Consider the following 23,241-nt stretch of genomic DNA (forward strand, 5'->3'; position numbering starts at 1 on the left):
AAAGAAGCCAGTCTGAAAGGTTGCATACTGTATAATTTCAACTTCATTACATTTGGAAAAAGGCAAAACAATGGAGGCAATGAAATATTCAGTGATTATCAGGGATTAATGAGGAGGGAGGGATGAATAGGTGGAGCACTAAGAATTTTTAGGGCTACAAAACTACTCTGTACTATACTATAATGGTGCATATCTACCATCACACATCCATCAAAATTCTTGGAATGTAGAACACCAAAAGTGAGCCCTAATGTAATCTGTGGAGTTGATAATGATGTGTCAATGTAGGTTTATCACCTGTAACAAACATACCACTCTGATGGGGGATGACGGTGGTGGAGGAGGCTATTCCTGTGTATGGGTGCTGGGAGTAGGAAAAAACCTATGTATATTCCATTCAATTTTGCTGTGAAACTAAAACTACTCTAAAAATTATAGTTCATCAAAAAAATTTCAATCTAAGAACATGGAACATCTCTCCATTTACTTAGATCTTCTTTGATTTCTTTGTCAGTTTTTCTGCATATAGATAGTAATTTCTTTTAGATTTTTTTGCTAAGTGTTCCAATTTTTGATGCCATTATAAAAGTCATTGTGCTTTTAATTTCATATTTCTATTTCTCATTATTGGTATATAGGAAGGTAATTGTTTTTTTGTATAGTAATCTTGATTAATCTTGTATCTGATGATCTTATTGTAATTACATAAGTTCCAAGTGCAAGTATGCTTTTTTTTCTTGTTTGGGATTTTCTATATAGACAATAATCACGGCATATGCAAGGAAGTTTTTATCAATCTGTATAAATGTTATTTTCTCTTCTTGTCTTATTACAATAGCTAGGAATTTCATTATAAAATTGAATGAATGGAGAGAGAGGATACTCTCACCTTGTTCCCAGATTTAGGGAGAAAGCGTCCAGTTTCTCATTATTAATTAAGATCCTAGCTGTAGGGTTTTTTGTTGATGTTCTTTATTAGGTTGAATAAGTTGCTTTCTATTCCTTGTTTGCTGAGCATTTTCATCATGAATGGGTGGTGGAATTAATGTGTGTCAATTAAATCAATTGATTGATGGTGCTGTTTAGGTAAACTGTATTTGTACTGATTTTCTGCCTGTTTGATCTATAAATTACTGAAAGATAGGCATTGAAGTCTCTAATTGTAATTGTGGATTTGTCTGTTTCTCTTTTCAGTACTTTATATATTTTGCCTTTCATATTTTAACATGTTACAGTTAGGTGCCTCAAAATGAAGAATTTTTATGTCTTCTTGGGGCCAGGACTTGCAGTTTTCTCTAGTGTACTTGTTTTATATCCCCTTTACTATTGGGTTTCCCTAAAGTCTCCTTCTTAATTAGAGTCTCTGCCTTGCAGGACTTCCCCTGCCATCTACTGTTATTTTTCTAGAGCTGAGTTGATATTTTGGTTAATTGTCTGGAGAGGAAAAGCATTCAATAGTTTTAAGATTAAGCCCAGTATTTTGATGGTTCTGCCTCCCTTGGATGTGAACATCACTACTGTCTCTCCTCTCCCCTCTCCTCTCCCTTAGGTGATACAGAAGGCTAGTGAGTGCTGGAGTTGGGTAATTCCCTTCCCCCACCTAGGACAATCTCTGGTAAAATCTCACTCCTGTTAAAAAGTAGATCTTTGTTACAGAGAACTCTCTGGGATTGTTTCAAAATGTTTTTTTCCCCTCTGTTCCCCAACAGAAACACCACAGTATTTTCTCGTGTCTTTGCAATGAGAAACCTGTTTAGTTCTTGGCAAAGAGTGAGGGGCCTCTCCTGAGGACTTGGCCCACAGGATTTTCCCACTCTCATGTTAGTCCACACTGTGTCTCCAGCAATTCATCAAAGTTACCACTTAAGCATTCCTACCAGTTTATGGCTCCAGGGGCTTCTGCTGTAGGTAAACTGATCGATCTTCCTATAATTCTCTGTATTCTCTTGTCTCTCAACATTTGGGGGTGGCAATTTGCCCTGCAACTTCAGTTTCTGATGGGTCCAAGTAAAGTCATTGATTTTCAATTTTTCTCAAGTGTTTTTCTCATTATAAGGATGAGAGTTACAATTGCCAATCTCCTTACCTGTTGGAGCTGAACCTGGAAGTTAAGCAGGCTTTTTAAATATTTGTTCCTTCTATTTGTTCACATGACTTCATCAAAAATACTCACTAAGGAACCACTCATATTTGAATTTTATATTTTTACTGATAGAAAGCACAGAGCTGGAGTTTTAACATGGTTTTATTTTCGTTTTCTCTTTTATTTTCCTGCTAAGTCAGTACTGATTTCACAGCTGCCTTTCCAAAAGAGACAGGGATTAAAAAGCTCTCCTCTTGGTATTATACTTACATCAGGTAGGGCAACAATAGCACAGTGCAAAGATGTAACAGAGACAAATTTAACAAAATAAATCAGGTACCATAATTCTACCTTTCAATTCTTCAGAAAATGTGAAATATTTTAACACATAATAGGCATTTCTTCAGCTAAAGCTTGTTAAAATAACAGAAGGGGTCCAAAGTGCTATGATCTTAAATAATAGTCAGCCTCCACTGTTATTCATATGGCTTTGGAACACAAATTGTATTTCTGAATTCCTAACTTTAAATATATTTGTTCTCTTTGGGATTATGATTAAACATATAAACACCAAAAATCTTGTTTTATGTTTTCTGAAATTGTCTGAACATAACATTGATTCATTTAAAACATTTAATTCCTCTACCTGGAAAATATTGATTATCCAATTTATGTTCTCCCCCTTAGATTGAAACTCTTAAAATAGGGACGTTCTCCAGTGAAGTACAGCTTCCCTGAGTCAATTTCAGTTTTCTAAGCTTTCCATCAAAACTCAGGATGAAACATTTTATGCTCTCTGAATAGCATGCATTGTTTTGCAGTCAAATTTCTGGTTGTTCTTTGGTTTGTAACAAAACTTTCATTATAGAGACGAGGAGGAAGATACTGTAGAATTGAAACTTCACAGCAAATGAAAAGCAAAGTAAAAAAATGTGCTGCAATATCACATTTTTCTATGGAAAGTTGAAGTAAAAAAAAAAGTCACAGTCAACAGTTGTTGGCAGGAAATTTACCTTCTCAAAGAGGGTGAGATTTGAAAAATGCTATCATGGAAGGGAATTAGTATTTATTGAGAAAATTATCACTTGCATATACTCACTTGTCCAATAAAACACAGAAGGGTTTGTATAATATTTATCTTTTCTGGATTAGCAAACTAAGGCTTAGTGAAGTCCAATACTTTGTTTTGTTTTGTTTTTATTCTCAGGTCATGATGATATTTTGTGTCAGAATGAGGAAGGAATGAGGAGCTGAATGCAGATCAACCTTGGAATCTAGTATTTTTCACCTCTGGCTCTAAAAGCAAATTGGTTATTTTCATTGATTTGTTTATCAGAAAACCATAGGTTCTCTATGCACGTGGCCTTGGATAATTGACTGAACATTTCCTGATTGAAAATTGAATATAAAATAAATGAATGATTCAAGCTCATTTATTAATTTTCTGTGTTCAGATAAATCAGATACAAGTGGTATTTTTGATAGTGTTTTTTATTAAAGATATGTTGCTTTTCTTTATACCTGTCTCTTTAGAAAATAGACAAAATATTGATGTGTTTTAATAAGTAAATGCTTATTAAGTATTTCCTCAAGGAAGCATCTAGATTTACCCCAAGAAATATTTAATAGAATATAAAAATATTCTATTTTTTATAGAAGTGGCTTTCGTATCTGAATGCGCATAAGTCTGCCTGTCAAAAGACAGACTCTGATTCTTTAGGTTTAGGAAAGTACTTTCAATTTTGTATTTCTAACAAGCTCCAAGATGATGATTTTGCTTTTAATCCACAGACCATTGGTATAGCAAAGATCTCTTCTCCTGAATAGACTTAATAATGCAATAAGTACGTGGTACCGTATTTATCTTTACTAATTGGGCATTTTCAGAAACTAGCTAGTAATTAAAGAATTGGTTTTCAACCTTGTTTGCAAATTACCTAACTATATACATTTAAGTACTATGACATGGTTTATAGTGGCTGTCTCAATCCAACTACAGCAATGTGGCTAAGAAGTTGTAGTAGTAATACATCTGTTTGTTTCTAGAAGCTTTGGATACTCTCTTTTCCTCTATATAGTGTCATGAATGGAGCTAACTTTTATTAAACATCTACTCTTGTAGGGAATTATGTAGAATCCTGTTTATAAAAAAGTGTCCCTGCCATTAGGAGAAATTGCCAACAAATTAGTATTCATACAAAATACACATTTTCCTGATTTTTAAAAATATTTTTGAAAACCATAAAAGATTTTAAACATATTAAAAAGTATGAAAAATAATGGCGAGCATCTGTTAATTTTTTGTCACTTTTACTTTCTTTTTCTCTCTTTCCCTTGAATATAACTCATAATATTGCCTAAAAAAGATCCTTCCTGCACCTCCTTGGCCCAGTGGTATCTTTGTTTTATATCATAAGTTGAATTATTTTAGACTTTTTTTATATATCTATAGCTATATCTAGATGTAAATCTTTCTACAGATGATTGTTGAGTAGATAATAAATAGATGATAGCAACATACAAAAATACTATATAGTGTTGTTTTTCTACTTGTTTTAATTTATTAAAACATAAATTACATTGTTATTTTGTGGATTAGTTTGTCTTGTTCAGTTCGCTCAAAATCAAGACTATGAAATGAATATTTAGCCAATGCACTTAAACTATTGATTATCATTCCATTGTTCAATAAAATATATTTATTTTCCTTCTAATCTTAGAGCAGTTTCCACTATATTCAGTTGCAAATAATTCTGCAATAAACATCATAAGGCATATATCCCTGTGAATATGAGTAATACCAGAGTATGAGAATTCCACTATGTTGGTAATACTTGGAGTTATCTGATTTGTACATATTTGACTAACTTTTTAGTTATGAAATGTTGTTACTTACATTTCTCTATTTACTTGTACAATTATCTTTCATATCCTTTTCATATCCTTTTTTATTTTTCATTCAGGTTTCACCATCTAAGAGTAGCTTCTTCCTATTTTTTGACCTTTTTGTGGGTTTCTTTACCTTGTCCCTAGTTATTATTTTAATTATTTATATACTCAGTATATGAATCTTTTTTCAGTTATGTATTTTGAAAATATCATCTCCTAGTTGTGAATTATCTTTTAACTTAGGGCATACTATTTATTTTAAGATAAAAAGTAGCTTTTCCTTTATTTTTTGAGGCATTGTGTAAAGTATCTTAATGTCTTTAAAGTTTTCTCTCCAAAGTTCTAATTTTTTTTACTTTCACATTTATATCTTTAAAATTTTAGATGATATTTTGTGTAGATTATGCAGTCCGAACATTTTTTATATGGATAAACATTATATCAAGAACTTTTTTTACTGAATATGCTGATTTGCAACTTCACCTGTCATAAAAATTTCCAATGCAAGCATGAGATGGTATGTGTAGACATGCTCCATAGCTAATTCCTTCAGAATGTATATGTTGCTTGCTGTTAAACCAAAACACTCTTCTTTACTATAGCTTTTAATGAATTTACCTAAAGAGTAAATAACAAATTCAGTTCTTCAAATTTGTTTTGGCCATTATTTGGCTTTTTTTTTTCCACGTGAAGCTTAGATCCACTTTCTTAGATTCATAAAAAAGAATTTGGTGGAAATTTTATTGGAATTGCATGAGTTATTAGCATGATTTGAGAAAAGAAGCATTTTGAATAATACACTCCTATCCATGAGAAATATATACCTTACTTTTAGGCCCTTTGATAAATTCTTGCAATGTTTTTTTGTTAAAAACTAGCATATAGGCTGGGTGTGGTAGTTCATGCCTGTAATTCTAACACTCTGGGAGGCCAAGGTGGAAGGATGGTTTGAGGTCAGGAATTGGAGACCAGCCTGAGCAAGAGCAAAACCCCATCTCTACTAAAAAAATAGAAAAAAAAAATTTGCCAGGCAACTAATAATAGAAAAAAGTTTGCTTGGCCTGGGGGTGTGTGCCTGCAAGTCCCAGCTATTTCGGAGCCTGAGGGTGGGGGGTTGTTTGAGCCCAGGAGTCTAAGGTTGCTGTGAGCTAGGCTGATACCAGGGCACTATAGCCCAGGAGACAACTCTGTCTAAAAACAAAACAAAACAAAACGAAAAACCAAAAAACTAGCATATACTTGTTAATTACCTCCCCTAGGCATATAGAAGAATTTGATGATATCTTCATTTTAATTATGTATGCACATCTTATTTATAAGAATGCTAATAATTTTTGTATAATCTTATATTCTCTTGAATAGTCCTTTATAGGATGACAATTTTCTCTCTTTTGCAATGGGAGTTTAATTAATTTATTTATTTATAAGTTATGTTTTTTTTTTTTCTGCTACATTTTTTTTTATTTAATTTTACAGAATCAAAGAGTCTAACAGTATATCTTGTTAGATACAGTATGTCCTCATAATGTATACATTATTTCTTGTACAATGATATGAAATAATATGGGAAATATTCATGATAAATTATTAAGTGAACAGTGCAAGTTAAAAACAATAGTTTCATATTTTTTTCCCCACCCCCCCTTTCCCGAGTCAGCACCTTCAAGTGTTACCACTCCCCAAACGGTGCGCAATGCACTCATTGTGTAGGCATACCCCCATCCCCTCCCCCACCCCCCACCTCAGTCTGATGTCCAATTGGTGTCGTTTCCAGATTTGTATTTAGGTGATGATCAAGGAAACCAATTTTCTGGTGAGTACACGTGATGCTTGTTTTTCCATTCTTGGGATACTTCACTTAATATAATGGGTTCCAACTCTCTCCAGGAGAACCATAGAGATGTTGTATCTTCATCATTCCTTATAGCTGAGTAGTATTCCATGGTATACATATACCACAGTTTACTAATCCAATCATGTATTGATGGGCATTTGGGTTGTTTCCACATCTTTGCTATTGTGAATTGTGCTGCTATAAACATTTGGGTACACGTGCCTTTGTTACAGAATGACCTTTTTTCCTTTGGGTATATGCCCAGTAATGGGATTGCTGGGTCAAATGGCAGGTCTACTTGAATCTGTTTAAGATACCTCCATAATGCTTTCCACAGAGGTTGCACTAGTTTGCAGTCCCACCAGCAGTGTATTAGTGTTCCTGTCTCTCCACACCCACGCCAACATGTGTTGTTTTGGGTTTTTTTGATAAAGGCCATTCTCACTGGGGTTAAGTGATATCTCATTGTGGTTTTGATTTGCATTTCCCTGATGATTAGAGATGTTGAACACTTTTTCATATGTTTGTTAGCCATTTTTATATCTTCTTTTGAAAAATTTCTATTCATGTCCTTTGCCCACTTTTTGATAGGGTTGCTTGATTTTTTCTTGCTGATTTTCCTGAGTTCTAAATAGATTCTTGTTATCAGTCCTTTATCTGATGTGTAGTATGCAAAAATTTTTTCCCATTCTGTAGGTGGTCTGTTTATTCTCTGGACTGTTTCTTTGGCTGTGCAGAAGCTTTTTAATTTAATCATGTCCCATTCATTTATTTTTGTTGCTGCTGTGATTGCCTTGGGGGTCTTCTTCATAAATTCTTTGCCTAGGCCAATGTCTGTAAGAGTCTTTCCTACATTTTCTTCTAGAATTCTGATTGTATCACGCCTAAGGTTTAAGTCTGTTATCCACCGTGATTTGATTTTTGTGAGAGGTGAAAGCTGTGGGTCCTGTTTCAGTCTTCTACAAGTGGCTAACCAATTCTCCCAGCACCATTTGTTGAATAGGGATTCTTGTCCCCAGAGTATATTCTTTCCCGCTTTGTCGAAAATTAGGTGACTATATGAGGATGGTTCTATATTTGGATTTTCTGTTGTGTTCCACTGGTCTGTGTCCCTGCACTTGTGCCAATACCAGGCTGTTTTAAGAACCACGGCCTTGTAGTATTGTTTGAGATCTGGCAAATTAATACCTCCCATTTTGTTTTTGTTGCTTAAAATTGCTTTTGCTATACGGGGTCTTCTTTGATTCCATACAAAGTGTATAATTATTTTCTCTATGTCTGTAAAGAATGATGTTGGTAATTTAATAGGGATTGCATTGAATCTGTAGATCACTTTGGGTAGTATAGACATTTTAACAATATAAGTTATGTTTTGTTCTGTAGTCTAGGGCCTCAAATACAATGTTGTTTATAAGTAATAATAGTGCTAGCCCTTGTTTTTTTATGATTTGATTGGATTGCTTCTAAAAGCAATCCAATTGCATAGATTTTTTAATAGTTATCTTTTATCAAATGAATGGAGTTATCGTCTATCTTTAGTTTCTGGCTAAATTGTTTCAGTTAGATTTATTGGTTGCTCCTTTTCTTAATTTTTTTTTTACAGCTATTGAAATGGTTACATTATCTTATCTTCTCTAATCTGCTAATTTGATATGAAGAATTTAATTTATACTTTATCTAATGATGATACTATGATGATGATTCTAGTTTAAATCCAGTATATTCATGATGTATTATTTGCTTTCATAATTTTGCTGAGAGTGCTTGGCTGTCTTTATTATATTTTACATTTTTTCCATTTATAATCTTAACTGATTTGTCTACAATTTTCCTTTACCCAGCTATCCTTGCCTGGTTTTGCTATGACAGTTATAAAAGCCCCATAAAGTGAGTTTGGAAACTCTTGGTCCTTTGGAACAGTTTATATAATTTAGGGATTACATGTTCCCTTAAGGTGTCTGGGCCTGGTGATATTTTGTGTAAGTTGGGGTGGGGAAGGTGGGTAGAAGGGTAGATTTTAAACTGTGGCTTCTCTGGCTTTAATTTTACAAATATTCTATTAAGGTATATGTTTAATTTTGAGTCAGTTTTAATAATTCTTACCCTTTAAAAATATCTATTTTATGTATATTGTAAAATTATGTAGATAATTATTTTGTTTTTAAGCTATTGAATCCATTTTTCTACATTATTTTAATTTCTAATGTTTGCTTGTTTTCTTTATTTTCCTTGATTCATCATACCAGAATTTTATCTATTGTATTTTTTTAAGAATAAGATTTTTGTTATTTTTCTAACTCTCTGAACTGAATATTTATTATGCAGTTCTTCACCTTCTTTTCAAGGAAATGAAACTTAAAATAGGAAATTTCCCTCAAAGTACTGCTATAGTTTTAACCTCGAAGTTTTAATGTATCATTTGTTAATTAGTACTAAATATTTTGTATTATACTGTTATTTCTTATATAATCCAGGAACTATTTAAATATTTATGTTTTATTTTGCGAAGTATGGAGCTTCTGAGGATGATTTTTAATATGAATTCATAATTTTATGATGAGCTAATGGTATCTCTGTCCTTGTGTTTGTTGAGACTTTTATTGTGCTCTATACTGGTGATTGAAATATTCTATGTAAACTTCAAAATCATATATACTGTTTAATTTGTGTTGCAACAATCTCTCTCTCCCTCTCTTTTTCTCTCATTTTGTTAGTTGTTCTTTTTACTCTTTAAATCTTTTCAAGTCTATGTTGATCCTGTGTGTTATGATTTCTTGAGAAAAGATTGTTATAAATGGAGGATGTTAAAATTTCTAATTATTTTGTACACTAGTCGATTTTCTCAGGATAAATTGGTCAGTTTTATTTTCTGTATTTTTCTTATGGCAGTATGTGCCCACAGGATTAGTCTATTTAATCTTCCCCCCCTTTTTTTCTTTTTATTTATTTAGTTTTAATTTCAGAATATTAGGGGGGTATCAATGTTTTGGTTACATATATTGCCTTTGCCCTTCCCCTCAGTCAGAGCTACAAGCATGTCCATCCCCCAAACAGTGCGCGCTGAACCCATTAGGTGTGAATATAGCCATCCTCTCCTCCCTCTCCCACCTGCCTGACAACCAATGAATGTTACTACTATATGTGCAGGAAAGTGTTGATTAGTTAATACCAATTTGATGGTAAGTTCATGTGGTGCTTGTTTTTCCATTCTTTGATACTTCACTTATTAGAATGGGCTCCGACTCCACCCAGGATAATACAAGAGGTGTTAGTTCACCGTTATATGTATTTGTTACACTTGTTAGTTTAAAACTCATTCTTCATTAACATTCTCTATCACTAATTACATTTATTTATTTAAAGTACATAGAGGATGATATTAATATTGCTATGGTAATATTCTTTCAGTAGTAATTTGCCACATATCTTCAAAGGTTTATAACATACTGTGTAATATACCGAAACATTTGATTTATTAATTTTCTCTTTAACAATATCTAATCTGTTGTTTAAGTCATTAATTATGAATTTAATTTGAATAAATATATTTTTGTTATTTCAACAAGTTATATTTAGTCCCTTTTCAAGTATGTCTCATTGTCTTTTATGTGTATTTTTTCCATTTTCCATTTTCCAAAATGTTCATTATTTTTTAATATGTCCTTTCAGACTATGTCATCTTTTTAAGTATACTGATTTCTTTAGACTTTTTCAGTTTTCCCCTTATCTCAAGTTTTATGGATATTAACTCTCCAAATTTTTGTGTTTGCTCCTTTTCAGTATGATGGATAATTTCTTTTTGTGAATTATGATTTCTCTCTTCCATTACTGATTTCTATTATGAGAACCTTAGGTAATTGAAGTATTTATTCAAACTGGTCTGGAGTTTGTTATATCTGCTGCTCTTACCTAGGATGTCATTGTGTTAAGACCAATTTCTATTTTCATATATTGGCTTGGACATTATGGTGATCACCAATGTAAAATCAAACAAATATAAAGTGAAGTGCCAGCATTAGGTTTTACTTTGTGAAAACATCTTTATCCTCAACCTCCAAGGCCAAATAGAATTAGCCTCATAGTCATATCATATCTCTACCTCATCCTGGGAGCAGTTTGAGTCACCTTCTCACAGACATTTTAACACTGCACAGATCAGAGCTTTTCATCCCATTTATAAGTTTCATTTCCTTCCAATATGGGGCAGATATGTCTGATCTCCCCCCCAAGCCTTACCATTTTAGGGTCTAACGGAGTGATTGGCAACACCCTGTTTCCTGATCGCCAGCTTCACTTCTGTTTGTCACCCCTGTGGATTTTGCTTCCTATTTAAGAGCTGGCATTATTTTAAAAGCTATATTGAATCCAGTTTCTTAAGTTATCTGTAGGAGGATTTTCACAGTAGTCTACTTCTTTATTTTATTGGAATCATAAGTCTCCCCTTCCTCTGTTCTTCTTTTTCCAAAAGATCCTTAAAATTCAGAATTGATTATTTCTGTTTAAATCAATGCACTATCATTGGGTCTCATCAAAACATCCAATCCACTTAGTTTATTAGTTTTTTTGTTTGTTTTTAATTTCATGCAATCTGTCAAGATTTTGTGCCTTTTTCATTCACTTAAGCACCATGGACCATCACATCTACTATTCTTTTGCTGATATTCTGAGCTCCTCTTATGAGTAGCCTGTCTTTACACCTGCCTTTTTTTCCCCCCTATGCTAGTTTCTCTACCTACATCCATTCTGTTTTACACACCTTATCTACTACTGCTAGAATGATTGGAATGAAAGAAAATTGAATTATTCCTCCCTAGATGGCTTTCCAATACCTATAGACAAAGTTCCTTAACAATAGCTTAAAAGATGCTTCATGCCGTGATTTCGGCATACCTCTCCACTACACCTTGGGCTTTTCTCTTATTCTTGTTCATCTTTTAAGAATGCTGGCTTGTTTTCCATTCCTTACTTGATATGTAGTTTCATGTCAAAACTCTACTGTAAGGCAATGGTTTTCATAGTGAGACCCCGGAAAGAGCAGCATCAACACCACCTGGACATTTGTTAGATATGCAAACATTAGGGGCTCATTTCAGACTTACTGAATCAGAAACACTGTATACAGAGTCCAGCAATCTGTACTTTTGCAAGCCCTCCAGGTGTTTCTGATGCACATTAAAGTTTGAGAGCCACTTCTATCCCGTGTTTCCTCTGTTTGAGACACTCCCCCTTCCCTGTAACTGGCAAGCCTGCCTAGGCAATCTGTCCAGTGCTCTGGCCTTCAGACTAAAAGTCACTTTCTCAATGATGCAAAATAGACCCTTAAATCAGGTTGAACCCACCTGTGCTACTCACCTGTGGCGTGTTGCACTCCCTTGATAATTGCAGTTATCATGTATTATGATATCATATGCTGTTTAGTGGAAGTTTTGTTTGAGAAACTGCAGGTGCTGCAAAAGTAAGGGATTTCAATAGCCTCCTCGCCATGTATGTTTAATGCTCATGACATGCCCAGAAGGTAGATAATCAGAAATGTTTTAAATAAATGAAATGAATTTAAAATGGTATAAATAGTGTTTTGTTTGTAGGGTTGAAATTAGTACTCTTCAGTTTTTCTCACCTCATTTTCCAGGTGTATATTCTGAGAGAATAGATATCAGAGAAGCCTGAACTACAGATAACATTTTCTTATTTTAATTTTTTTGTAAATGTAAATTTCCTGATGGAATATATATATATATATATATATATACACATATATATAAAGAGAGAGAGAGAGTCATATTCCATATTAAAGTTAATGATGGGTGGATGAGAATTGTGAACAGAGTTAAGCAGACTGAAGCTTTAATTTGTTCACTACTCATTAAGAACTTACTCTATGCACAATGTCCCTAAATATTTTCAATAGGCTTTCACAGCAGTGTTTACAGGTGAGCCTAGAAAGTATAGCTGGTGTTCAGAGTTTGACCTGCCAGGGTGACTTGACGTCACGGAGGTTAATGGCTTGCGCGCTGTTCCTGGCCCTTCACTCAGCCTCTGAGGACCTCATCCTGCTCTATGATGTCTGGGAATTATTTCACCTTGAGGGACTCTGTTTTCATTTGTTTGCTTTGGGTTATGTTAAGTCTTCTTTACTAAGAATTCATGTTCTTTATTATAAACATAGTCTTCTGGTTGTTTATTGTTGTATATTTTGCAGTGATTTATAACTCTTCCATTTGAATATTAACTTATATAACCACATATTTCCAAACTTTAAATTTACATACCTGTATCTCTATTCATGTTATATTTTTGTAAATTTTCTTTGTGAGTGTTTCAACATATTTATTCTTAATGCTTCTACTTCAAACATTCTTTAATATATCTTGGTGTTAACATGCTTTTTTTTTTTTTGCTTAATTTGATGGAGTTTTTCTCTTCTTGATTATTTTTTCTAGTTTCTAATTTTCACGTCCTAATTTTGCTTTATGTTTTCTTAATTTTATAGTTTAATGTTCATATCATCAACTTTTATTTCCTTTTTATATTTCTAACTCTATTTGAGTATTTTGTTCTTCTTTCCTCTAAATTTTTGTGCTAGAATTTACATTTTGGCATTTTAATTTTGCTCTTTTCCCTGAATTATTTATCTCACAGATTTTGAAAGTATTTCTTTAAATAGTATGTATTATTTTTCAGTGATTTATTTTATAATGTCATTGGGAGGCATGATCTCTGTAGTTTCAGTATGAGAAAAATCCCACAGAATAAACAGCATAGTTTGGAATCTTTTCTTCTCATTCTTTTTGCAGCTGACCCTACTCAGCCTCTATGATAGAAGATTATTATTTATCCCATCCATCAAGATATTCATATATTCATTTTTTTTATTTAAAATGACTGTGAGCAAGGGAAGAGTGTTGGTGTTTAAACACTGCAGTGGATCACGGGACTGGGTCATGGCCCATGAACTAATCGTGCAATGTCAATTGAGAGGTACACACATAAAGGCTGCTGTGTGAGCATAAAGGCATGCCCAACATAGTCTGCAAGGCTAGAAAGGGGGATATGAAGAAGTGGTGTGTGAGCAGACTGTTCCTGGCAGAGAATAGAAAGTATAAATGCCCTAAGGTAGGAACAAGTTTTGTGGTATTGGAGACATAGAAGATCAGTGCAGCTGGAGGAGATTGAGGGAGACTGGGGTAAAGTTGTGTCTGGAGGGGAGATAAAAGGTTGATCTTAACTCGAAAGTTTTAGGCAGAGGCCAAATCATGAAGTGCCTTGTAGATTGTGTTTGCTTCTTGAACAGATCACCGTGGTTCCTGAGTGGAGCATGGGTGAGAGCGAGATGAGAGCATGATGATTCAATAGTTGCCTGATAAAGAGATGATTGTGCAGGCTGGTCTGACGGTAGTGGGTTATCAGAACTTGTTAACATTAGTGTCACTAAAGTTGGTATACAACCACCCACTGATAAATTTGACTGGCTTTCATAAAAAAGAGAGAGATGACTGTGGCTTGCACTGGGGAGCCTGAAGAGGCAGTAGTGACAAGCAGCTAGACTTGAACAATGTTTAGAGGTAGGATCAGCAGGAGTTGGCATGTGGTTTCCTGTGTGAGCAGGGGCTTAGTTTCTTGCTGAGACAGGAGACATTGGAGGAGAAATCTGAGGCAAAATATCCTCTATTGGTTGGGAATATGTTTAGTTTAAAATAGGTGTGAGATATGTGTGTCAGATTTTAATTATGCAATTGCATATATATGAGATGACAAAAGTGGTCTGAAATAGAGACAGATGGGACTATCAACACAGTATTATGGGTGTTGGAAACTTTGACAATGGAGGGGACTTCTGAGGAACCAAGATTATGCACTAGGTGATCCAAGGTTGGACAGAAGAAGAGGCCAGTGAAGGAAACGGATAAGCACCAGCCAAAATGATAGTAGAAAATCCAAGAAAGTGTGTGTCACCACCGCCAAAGAAAATATTTGAAAGTAGAAAGATTAGTCAAGCATGTTGAGAGTTGCTGAAAAACCCAGTGAAATTAATGACTGAAAAATCTATTGGTTTAAGCATCAAAGCCTTTTTTTTTTCTTTTCTTTTCTTTTCTTTTCTTTTAGCGGTTGTTTCAAAGCTATCAGATTTGAGTTGAGGCGTGTATGGGAGGTAAGGTAAGAATGAAAAGCAGACGTGTAGAATCTGGAAGAGGAATGTGCAATTCAAGGAGAGTGTTCTCCTAGATGGGGACCTAGACAGCACATTCAAATTATTTTTGCCTATACCAAAAGTATAGAAATGTCGTTTTTTTGTTGTTGTTGTCCTTTTTTAAATAAGGAGTTTCATATTGCAATATCCATATTTTCCTATATTCACAACCATTAGGATTTAGAAAAATCACATGTATAGCTTTTACATGTGGAAAGATTTCCTGACTGCCACACTGGGGACTGCAGAAACTCTACTGAAGGACATTTCAGGTGGATCAGCTCACTGAGCAGCCAAAATCTGCCTATCAGTGCCTATCGGGGCCCAACACCTTCCCAATAACGTGACAGCAGGCGCCCTCCCCTGCAGCCAAGAGGTGGTTCAGTTTCATAATTACCCTCTGTTAAAACATCTCACTGTGCTCCACCTTGGCCACCCCTCTCTGTTTATGGGACCACCTCGCCCCATCCCTGTGTTACATTTATTATAAAACTTACATTTACATGGTGAATGAATCACAGAAGACTAATCACCTCTGCATGTATTCACCTTTATTTATCTCCCATTGATTCTATTGCTTCTCTCTCTCATAACAGAATACCAAAGAAAGTTTTATGTCCCATATTTTACACGTATCCCCATTATGCTTTTCCTGTTTTGTTTTCCCAATACAACTACCCTCCACCACTGAGTCAAAATGACCTTAACAAACAAACAGGGAGTAAAAAGAAGCCTCAATAAAAAGTATCAATCATGCTTGTTCTATTACATATTTTTATTTACAAATAGATTTATGTTAAAGTATATGCACTTATATTCTAATCTTCATATTATCATCAAATAACTAATAGGAATTAGTATAGTGTAATTAGCCACACATAGTTGTCTTAAATCTTATATGCTCTCGGTTATCTTACTTAGGCTCCTGCAACATTTAACCATTTAAATATATATACAAGGCCTGCCTGGAAAGTATCCAGCCATTGCTAATATAACATGTTAATAGTACATGGATGGATACTTTCTGGACAGACTTTGTGTTGGTGTGTGCATACACACACAGACACACACACACACACACATTTGAAAAACTAGTTTGAAACTTTTGATAAATCATAGGGCTATTTTTAAAAAATTGACCATGTCCTACAATTACCTCTGTAGAACATTTCTGAATTAAATGCTCTCATCCGGATTTTGTAAGGATAGTATAAAATTTTTGTAGTATCTGTGGCAGAATAATGCTCCCCAACATGTCTGTGTCATAAGCCCTGGGTCCTATACATAGCGCCAGGGATTGTACAGGTGTTATTAAGTTAAGGATTTCATGATGAGGAGATTATACTGGATTAGACATGTGAAGGAAATGTATCACAAGGATCCTTACAAGATGGAAGGAGGAGGGCCAGAGAGAATAAAAGAAATTGACAACGGAAGTGAAGGTCAGCGTTAGAAAGAGATTTCAAGATGGTGTTCTGCTGGCTTTAAAGGTGGAGGAAGAGGCCACGGGTGGAGCAATGCCTTTTCCAATGCTAGAAAGGGCAAGGAAATGGTATCTCTCCCAGAAACTACAGCGGGATCACAGCCCTGACAACACCTTCATTTCAACCCAGTTAAACCCGTTTCCTACTTGTGACCTCCAGAACTATAAGATGATAAATTTGTGTTCAGCTAATAAGTTTGTGGCAATTTGTTATAGCAGCAATAGGAACCTAATATTGTATTCTGTAATTGTTTAGTGTTTATAATGCAATTTTTCAACCACACCTTCTTAGTGACTTCAGTTTTGGCTTATGTATCTGTAGCCATTCATGTTCAGTGACAAATTCTTGAGATGGAGGACAGAAAGAAAAGCCAAGCAGCCCTGCTGTAGCTGTGAGCTAAGTTACAAGGACTTGGCTGGGAAGGTGAGGGGAGCAGACACAACTTAGTCTCTTCCCTGGTGACTGGACACTTGAGACATTTCACCTTCTGTTGGATGTGTAGGGCGACCCTCAGTTATAGAGCATTGCCACAGGGCCGCGCAGCACTGTATCTTGTTCCCTGAAAAAGCTCATCATTCCCTCAAATGGGTCATTCTTTTTGAGGTCATTCCCTCAAAAAGAATGACCTGCATCCTCTTAAAGAGAATACCCATGAAGGAATTGAAAAGAAAAATAAAGCAATGTATATTACATTTGTTTCTGTTAATAGTTTTCATTCTTGTGAAGTTCCTGTCACCTTCTTATGTGTCTGCTGAAATCCAGAGAAGACTAGTTTTTTTTTTCTCTGGGGGGAGACTGTCTATCAATCCCAAAGTAACTCAGAAATAGCTCTGAAAATATTTCTGTGGATGTTGGACAAGTTCAGGGCACTTCCCTTTGTGACATTTAGCTGACGTGTAAAGAATAAAAATAAGAAAATACTGTTTAAAACCCTAAGAAACATATAAATAGTGGAAGAGTCCAAATTTGAATTACTGTTTTACAAATTGAAAGAAAAAAACATTTGCACTCTACTCTCTTTGCCTGTGTTCACAGTTTAAATATATATATATATATATGTGTGTGTATATATATATATATATATATATATCTGTGCAGCAGAAATTTACTCTTAGTGTGCCCCACAGAAAGGTGTATTTCCAGGTTAACTAGAGACTCAAAATGACGACGTTCCATTGTCACATTAAAATGCCCCTATTAATGTATGTCAGAGCTCTTTATAGGAGTATGAAAAAAAAAATGTGAATAAGTCTTATTTAGCTGGCCCAATTTAACATTTGAAAAATATGTGAGTCACTGTGTATAAAACACACAAAGAAAAAAGAATTATTCCTAGTGACAATCATGAAGTCATCGGCGTGATGTTTTTTTTAGCAGCTGTGTGCAAATCATTATATATCAATGGCCATGGGGAAATGCTGTCAACATCTGGAGTTTTTATTAAACAAATACCAACAGCTATCATTTGATTGCTCTTTCCCAAAGCAAAGATTAAATAATAGTCCATCAGACACCTGCTGCATGAGCCTCATCAGAGCAGCCTGTCTTCTCCATCAGGCATAAAGTCTCCTGCCTCCTGCAGCACACAAATCTTGTCATTGTGAGTGCAAGTGTGTGTGCGAGCGATTAAAACTGGAAACAGAAGAAAAGAATACTGATTAGCAGGGAAGACATATTCTTCCTTATTTAAGTGGGAATCTTTTTAAAAATTGAAAATATGATCATTGTATCATAACATGGTGACGTGTTTCTCTATGAATTTTAAACTCCACATGCTCTTTTATTATAGTATTCATATCCTCTTGCTTTATTTCAATGGTTGCAATATGCAGTAGTCCTCCCTTATATATTCCAAGACCTCTGGTGGGTGCCTGAAAACATGCCTAGTACTGACAAACCTATTATAAAGCTTATTATATAAATTACGCACAGTAAGGGATTAACAACAACAACTAATAATAAAAGAGAACAACTATAACAATATGCTAGCATCACTACTCTTGCACTTTGGAGACATTATTAAGTAAAATAAGGGTTACTTGAACATGAACACTGTGATACTATGAGAGTAGAGTCGATCAGATATCCACGTAGTCAGCACAAAGATGCTGGATGAAGGGAGGGTTCACGTCCCAGGTGGAAAGGAGAAGGACAGGAGGAGATTTCACCATGCTACTCAGAACAGTGTGCAATTTAAAACTTATGAATTGTTTATTTCTGGAATTTTCCAATTAATATTTTCAGACCACTGTTGGCCACGGGTCACTGAAACCATGGAAAATGAAACCACGGATAAGGGTGAAGTAATGTATCACCAACTCCCTGCTCAAGAAAACTAGAAAGGGAGAAGGCATATCACGAGGTCCATGTGTCCCTTTAATCAGCAGATTTGCCTTTAAAACCCTGCAGCAGGCCTTGGGTTAGGACCCATTGCCACATGAAGCCACCTTTAATGAGAAGTGGTGTTAGAGATGGGAGTGGGAAGAAATGTTAGGTCAGCCTGTCAAACATGTCTGAATCACCAATCTAGAGCTGCCACTAACAACATTGACAAATCCCAGATCATTTTTTGGATCAATGATTCTATAATCAATAAATAACATTTATTTAACGATTGATATCAATTAGCAACATCTCCTTGACACAAAGCAGTTGGATTAGCCCTACTAAAGTGTTTAAAGATGGACATCTTCCTATAGGCTTTTTGCCTTTGAAGATTCCAATAATGGATTTAATGCATGTGATGAAAAAAAAAAAAAAAAAAACCTCAAATAGTAATTTTCTCTAACCCCATCTCCAACAACATATACTAATATAAAACAGATGTTCATATACTATTCTTACATTTACCTAAGGAGATGGACTGCATGGTTTTTCTCAGTGACCTATCCTAGTGTCTCTGTGCACATTACCTAAAGGATGATAGCCCAGGACACCAGACTTTGTCAAGCATGGCTCTCTCAGCAGCAGGGAGCTGAACTCGGTGAACTTTCAAGGTCTCCTCTAAGGATATTATCAGATTTGCCTGCCTGTGTAGTCTCAGGACTTGTTTATATCCACATGAGGTCAATACTGCCTCCCTTCTATTAATTTTCCTGCCATCTGTGCTGCCAGATGTAGTGAGAACAGGGAAGGCACCCCACCCTTGGGAAGAAAAGGAAACTCCTCCCAACTGCTCCGCCTCTGCCTCAGAATTGATTCTTCCCTTTGTTCCAGGATATCTGTGCTTTCATTTGCCAAAGTAAAGGTCTGGGTGTACAAAGAAGTCGAAAATAAACATTCACTTAGTGCAAAGAGGATTGATGCTGAATGGATTAATATCGCACATATTTCTTTATCTTTGCTATTTATAAAATACATTGGAACTTCTTTGCTAGCTAAATTATAGGTTAGTATCAGTGAGTGATTGGCCAAAGATAATTGAGAGAAGATCCACTCACAGAGGGAATTAAAATGTGCATAAGGCAAAGCAATTCAAGGCCAGAGATCATTCTATAACAGGGGTAGAAAAGACATTTTAGAAGTTTCTACTCTCATTCTTAGAACAAACTTGTAAATTACACCAAGTATATGACATATACTAAAACAGAAAAGCTATGTACTGATGGCCTGAAAGCTACCACTACCTTTATTACTTCTGGCTCCTCATGTTCCTTCTTTTTTTAAAAAAAAATCATTTTGTGCCCTTGATATCATAGCACTGAAAATCATGTGAACTTTTAGAAAAAAAAAGGTATTCCTTAGCCTTTAGACATCCCTTTGTCGACTGTGAGAGCCAAAAAGGATTTCCAAGATCACCCTATTTCATTTCCTGTTACAGATACAACAACTGAGGTCTGCAGAGATGAAGTGTTATTTCCCAACATTTCATCAAGCAGAGCTATGTAATGTAGAGTAAATACTGCGTTTTTGTAAGGCTTAAATTTATAACATGTTTGATTTGTTAATATTTTAGTTAGTTAACGTTCACACACTCATCCATGGATCCTATCAACCAAATTGAAATTTGTATTTATCGAGTGGGGAAATCACTTCTCTTTATATCATATGAATACTGTCACCTTTTAGGAATAAATCTAAATTGAGGATACACCATTCCTAATGTTTCCTTGATGGTCACAAAGATTCTATATTTGCTTGTATTGAACAGGGATAATAACAAAATAACAAATACAATAATAATAAAGGTTATTAATTCAGTCCATCCAAGCTCCAATTTCTACTGTCTTTTTGAACTTGGAGAAGTCACTTAACAATTACTATACATGGAAATCGTTAGTCAACACATTGAATCAATTGGGCCCCTAAGCTTTGTCCTTTGTGATAAGAAAATCACACATTTTAGTGTTAATACATTTTAAATGCACTTTAAATAAATTATTTAAAGGCTATTCTAGAAAAAGTAAAGAGAAATGTGTCAGGAGAGACAAGTTCAACACGGGCTCCAGATTTCTGACCACAACTCTGAAATCACAGGGGGCTCTGGGGCAAAGATCAGGATGAATGTTTGGGAAACTCAGCCAGCTGAAAGGAAACTACAAATTTATCATCTCCGACTTAGGATCTGGCCACCCACTCCCATTTGGTCAGATGGCATCAATTTCAGTGCACAGTTTATCCATGCCTAACTACCCCTGTGGCTTTGCAACTTCTGGCAGTTTTAGTCAGATTAATTCAAAAAATAATTTCCAAGTCATTGGGGAAATTGGAAACTGAAGTGTATACACATTTGCAGAATTTGATTGTGCATACTATTTCAACTATATATGTTCTCAGACTCTATTAATAAGTAGAGCTGGTTTCTCTTTTTAATTTACTTATTTATATAAAATTATATTTTTTTATTTGAAGCATGAGTATACTCTGCTTATAAGTCTGTTATATTTACTCTGTATTTCCATAAAATAAAATACAGGTCCAATTAACGTCTGTGGTAGTTTTGTCATATATACAGTTCTATGTTAAGTGCATTTCAAATTTTATATCAAACAGCTTTTACAGTCAAGTGAGCAACGCGAACTGTAAGGTAGTATTCGATAGGAATCCTCAGGGAAAGTACCTCCCTTAGGAGGGAAAATCAAACAATGAGTAAAGCAGAGCACACATTGGGTCCACCAGAAGGAAAGTTTCATGGACTTTAGTTTTGTTGTCCTGAGGGTTAGAAACACATTCCTTAACATTTTCTGAGTTCTCTTCAAGGTTGAAAGCCTACAGTGCCTGTGAGTATGCATCTCCCTCCAACTTCAGGAGCAAAGTAGCAGTGCTCTTCTGAAGAACACATTAGAACAGGGATGCTAGCAGACAGCAAGCCCCAAATGGAGTCACTCATGTTAAGGTTACGTATCACCCAACCGAAACCTAAGGCATTTACCTTCCAAGAAATCAGGAGAGAGATAATAGCCAAATCCCTTAAGCCAACAAGATTCCCTATAAGCAAAGTAACTCTGAAGTGACTAATCATGTTTTTCTTCCTTGTTTTCACTTTCTTCAGGCTTTTCTGCAGACTAAGCCCAGCCCCTCTGTTCAGCTCACTGGGGCTCCTTCAATTCTGTAGACAGAAGGCTGTCCAATTCATGAATTGCTAGTGAAAGCCAATTAGATTTTTAAAACTCAATTGGTTGAAATTTCCTCCTTTGACAGGGACCAAATTGCCTTCTTGGGCTATTCCTTTCCTGGGCATTTGCTGTTCCCCCTGGAAGGAGGAACATAGACTTATTTCAGTTTGTTATTGATATTTCCATTGCCTTTTGTTTTAATAGCTAACAAAAATCCAACTATTGCATCATCTTTTGTCATGCCATACTAGAATTCTTTTCAGGTGTCAAAGAAATCAGTATCTTCAGAGCCTTTGTGTCTTCCTACAGGAGGGACTGCTTCATTAATTGTCCATTACTTTAGCAGACCTCTGAGGAGAGAAAGGCAAAGTAGCCCTAGGGTAGAAAGAGAGACTCCAAGGATAGGTAGGAAATTCAAAACAATGAATATCAAAATTGATATTTCCATCATGGCCCCTGTACTACAGTAAAAAGAGCTCCAGTTTTGGAGTCAATGAACCTACTATTACATTCCAGCTCTGCCACTTACTATATAACCAGTGGCAGTGAATTGGATTTTATGAGCCTCGGGTTTTTTTTAACAATAAAGTAGAATAAAGATAACTTTCTACCAGGATATATTTGATGACTAAAATACAGGGCATGTAGAAACATTCAAGAAGCATTTGTAAAAACTGGTTGCATCTGAATGTGTGTACTAATTTAGATCTCCTTCAGTATTTGTATGGGGATTAATTTGTCTAACTCTGCCTTTGACATGTACCTAAAAATTATATTCCATAATTTATAGCATCTCTAAATCAAAGACTCATTCTATCTACTCATTACTTCCCTCTTCAAACTCCTACAAAAATAGTATAAATTCATCAGTCATATATTTGTGGTCAGTAGAGACTGGGACCTAAAACAAATGACTTCATCTATAAAGAAAAAACCATTTATTGTCATGTCACTGAATCTCAGGAACACAGATGGGCGAGAACGAAGTTCATTATGCTTTTTGTATGAGATTATTGTACCTAATTGAAAGGCTGACAGTGAGGCTTCACATAATTGTTTTTCTTTTCTTTTCTGAAGTCTTTTTATCCGTTATAGAATAAATGACTATGGATAACACCAAAATTCTACTATAAATAGTTATATAAAAGAATGTGTAGTTGATAATTTGAGATATCTTTATAACAGGCTACGTGGCTTTGAAAAATAAC

The sequence above is a fragment of the Eulemur rufifrons genome, chromosome 4, assembly GCF_041146395.1.
Source record: "Eulemur rufifrons isolate Redbay chromosome 4, OSU_ERuf_1, whole genome shotgun sequence".
Lineage (NCBI taxonomy): Eukaryota > Metazoa > Chordata > Mammalia > Primates > Lemuridae > Eulemur > Eulemur rufifrons.